At 42.6% G+C, this 4,231-nt stretch overlaps 1 long non-coding RNA gene across 1 annotated transcript; it reads left to right on the forward strand.

Annotated features, from left to right (window-relative positions):
- Positions 1-333: 333 nt before the first annotated feature.
- On the forward strand, positions 334-3,567 carry LOC121938204. The gene is made up of 3 exons (XR_006105254.1): positions 334-623; positions 2,439-2,784; positions 3,402-3,567. It is a non-coding gene; the product is annotated as an uncharacterized LOC121938204 (long non-coding RNA).
- The last annotated feature ends 664 nt before the right edge of the window (positions 3,568-4,231 follow it).

Genomic DNA, 4,231 nt, shown 5'->3' on the forward strand with positions numbered 1-4,231 from the left:
TTTAGTTCATGAGTCCACATCAGTAGAAGATGTGTCCTGTCCGCGAATAAAACCATTTAAAATTATATCCGGTTAGCATGCTAGGCTAACGCCCCTTAGATTTTTGTGTACTTTGATTCATTTGAGCCGTAACTGGATATTGTAATTAAAAAAAAATTAAAGAAAATCTCCCTGCGACAAAATAACGATAACAATTGATCTTTTTTTAAACGCAAAACGGCCCAAAATAGTTCAGGTGTACGAACAATGACCGGAAGTGGTTGGTCCCTTCCGTATGGTTCCGTCGCCGGAACCAACAGTGAGTGAGTGGTCTCGTGCTGAGGCCGGCGGAGTGAAAGACGTTAGCTCAGTTTAGAGTTTAGTTTACTAAAGAAAGAGACCTGAAAACTGTTGGATGTGGTTTTAAAAGCTGAAACAAAGCGACAAAGACACGCTTTGTTTTCTCTCTACGACCGGAAACACGTCACTGCTCCTGTTGACCGTGCTAAGCTAACGTTTACCGCAGTTAGCTTCTGCTCACACGGTTGATTTCAGGTGTTTTGGGAGAACTTGAGGATGATGAGTTTTGACTTCAGTAGAGCGACCTGAGAGACTCTTCAACACTGAGACCAGCAGGATGTCCGGTACGTTCACTCAAAAACACACCTACATGTTCTCTATGAGGAACCACACAGGGACAGTTTGTCCTCAGGTGTTCAACAACAGAAATCATTCACAGGTCTTATCCTGTCTGAAAAACAAGTCAAAACCAGCGTATGCCGGTAGCTGGTCTTAGATGGTCCTGATCCAGATCTTGCTGGTCTTTGATGGTTTAGCTGGATACGCTGGTGCGACCAGCCTGCCAAGCTGCACACATTTATCTTTTTCTCATAGGCCGGCCTGTTCTCATTCTGGACTCGTAATACAGCGCAGCTCTGTGTGTGACATTAAAGGCCACCTTTCACATGGCCGGCGTCACCTGAGAACGTGGCCCGCCTCACTTCAAATGTTGAAGGACAGCGTCAGGCAATAATGCCACCAGTCACCACAAAATTTAAGAAGCACAGTTGTGCTTAAAGGGTAGGCAGGAGGTGGACGGTCCAACAAAACCTGACTTTAGTGCGGCAGTGTGGAGTTCACTTCCTGTGTAGATTTGTGGTATTTTTCTGCACCTCATCATGTGCCTCTTTTGTCCAAACCCAACCATGATGACGGTCCGAGTTGGTTGCCGTGTGCTGTTGCATAAACATGACAACATGCTGCTTCATCCCACATATGCATTTGTTGACATCATAGTAACCTCATCTCAGAGCGTAAACAGCTGATACAGGAGGAAACCTAAGATCACGTCATAAGTAGACTCATAAGGTCCCTGACAGAGCGGCACCATGTGACGAGTCAGGATGAGAACATGTTGATATCCAATTTTGGCAGACTGAATTGATTTCTTCTCTTTGCTTTTCATACTTCCCTTGTTTTACTTTCCCACTGTTATTTTTCCAGACTTGAGGACTTTGATTTGGTTGCAGTTAAACAGGAACTTCAAACTATAAACCAGCTCGAGGGACCATCAGCAGCTGGTCTGACCAGCTGAACCATCAGAACTATGCAAAACAGACCTTAAACTGGTCAAGCTGTTTTCTTTCCAGCAGGGAAGTTTGTAAACAACAACAGATTCAGATTCTCAGACAAATATAAACAGAAGAACAAAATGAAATCCACCTCACAGCTAAACCAGCAGATCACAACCGTTTCTGTCACTTAATAAATGAAATGATCTTGTTTTTTTTACCAAAACTAGCACATGTACACAAGTTTTTTTTAAACTCAGGTAAACCTGCTGACAACAGGTGATCGAGTGCTTTCCAGCTGCCAGCAGAGCTGAGCTGTGTACACAGTTCTGCAGCAGACGTGTATGCCTTTCTGTGTGTGGGGCGGTAAAAGGTCTCTTTACTATGGAACAACAGCAACAATAATAATAATAATAATAATAATAATAGATGAAGATGTTAAAATTCTCAGTGCTGCAGCAGAGGACTCCACTGGACACTCAAAGCGAGGTGTTTGTGTTTGGGTGCTGCTCACACTGACTCGGAAATGTCTAGACTCAGAAAATATCCCCTGAAGTTGCTTTGCAATCTCAACATGGTGAAACCTGGAGGGACTGATTAAAGGCATCCCAAACTCCGGAGGTGTTACGACCTTTCTATGCACTTTTTGTAACGTCTCACAGCTTGTGATGATTTTTATTATCATGGACAAATTCTCACAAAGCTACAAACTGCTCGTAATAAATAACCTGACAAAGCTCTGTGAAACACAAGCAGAGCACCCTAACTCCAACAGAGGAAACATTTAATACGAATGTATTTGTTTATTTCTCACAAACATCGAAATTATGTTTGTCCTCTGCAAAAAACACAAACAACAAAAATCCAAATCCCTAAATCTAAAACCAGATGCCAACACAGTTGACAGACAGTTGCCAGCTGAATATTTGGGTCCGGCCCTGATGTCCCCCCTCTGGACCTGCACGCTGAGGCCTCCTGGATTTCAGGGATGTGTTCTTCAACACGTTCACTATCATCACGTAAATCCTGCGAGGGCGGAGAGACGCTGATAGACGGACCCGAGTCTGTTTCACTCATTGCCATGGAAACGTTTGAGCAATACTACAGCGGTGTCCAGAGTGATCAAACCTGAATCAGCTCCATGTTGTTTCATTGAAGACTGCCTCCCTTCTCGATGGGGCGATGTTGATTCATTTTCATTGTCAAATCCGAGAGAGACTGATGCCACGCTGAGGTAAGTTGACTTCATTTCCTGATGGCGAATGTAAAGAGAATCTGTGGACACATCTTATTTTAAGTAAAAATGTTTGTTGGATCAGCTAGCTAGCTAACGTTAGCCTCGACACCAAACTGAACTCTGAGTGATGACTTGCAGTTGCACCGCCGATCGTTTCTGTTTTCATATCGTCCAGCCGGCTACAGGAGAACGTCAGGCTCTGGTGTGATTTCTAAAAGTGTGAGAACATTTTATTTAGAACACACTATTAGAAAAAACGGTTGATCCTGAAGGGCTGAGGTTCTACCCAGAACCATCTCCCTCTGAAGAACCCTTTTTAAAGGAAGGGTTCTTTCGTAAAGGAAGGGTTCTTTGTAAGACTCAGAGTTCCATTAAGAACTGAAGCCATGGTCAGGGGGTTGGGAGGAAACTAAGGAGGGGGTCTCACTTCCAGTCAAACCCTGGAGTGGTGTGTTTGTGGTGTGAAAGAAAACGAACCAAACACAGGATTTTATGACCAGAGACAAATGACTTTGGCAAAAATTCAACAGCTAAACCAATAATAAATCTGAATACTTTTCTCTCTTGATGTCTTTTGAACTATTGTTATTCAGTAAAGTTTGTGTCTCTTTTAGGTCAAAACAGACTTCAGACACCAGCAGAGAGAAAACACCTGACTCAGGATCTCAAGAAACGTACCCCACAGACAGAAATGTGTTTTCCCAAAGTAAAATGTGATGTTCCAGAAGGGAACGCCAGCCGTGCAGAAAGGTTCAAGACTAAAGGCCGATAACTCCGGACCACAGTCTCAAAGTATTTTGATCTCTTGAAAACATTTTGAAAATGTTGAAATGTGAGATGTTTTGTGTTAACAGTAATTTATTTTTATTTTATTTATTTAATTTTAACGTGTTCATCAAAAAGAGCTGAAGTCTTTTTTCTCTTTTATGTACTTTAACATTGGAAAAATGTATTTTAATGTGTAATTATTTATTTCTTCATAGTTTAGTTGACCTGTGGATGTTTTGGATGGCTACTCATTTGCAGTAATAATGGGTTATTCACAAAGCTTTGTTTGACAGTCCCTCCAGGATTTTGCGATGTTGCAACCCCAAAAATTAGAGCAGATTCAGCTGATCCCGCTTGCAGTTTTGTCTAACCACCACAACTTAACTGTTTTATTTTAATTTAGTGCTGCAGCACATTCCAGAAAAGTTTATGTTCACGTCACCCGACCTGACGGTGGTTCTCTGAAGTCTTCCGGAGCTCAGGTGCAGCCAGAGGGGTCAAAGGTCACGGCTGTCAGCCTTGTCCCTTACGTGCAAATTTCTATACACTCTGAATCTTTTATTGGCAGTTTTTTACAAAGTAGTGAACATCATGACGTCCTGGCCTGTGAACAGCTGAGCCTTTGGAGGACCTGCTCATGATACTGTCGTTCACAGTTCAGTTTCAGTCTCTAAGC

This window comes from Plectropomus leopardus, unplaced genomic scaffold (assembly GCF_008729295.1).
Source record: "Plectropomus leopardus isolate mb unplaced genomic scaffold, YSFRI_Pleo_2.0 unplaced_scaffold28823, whole genome shotgun sequence".
Taxonomy (NCBI): domain Eukaryota; kingdom Metazoa; phylum Chordata; class Actinopteri; order Perciformes; family Serranidae; genus Plectropomus; species Plectropomus leopardus.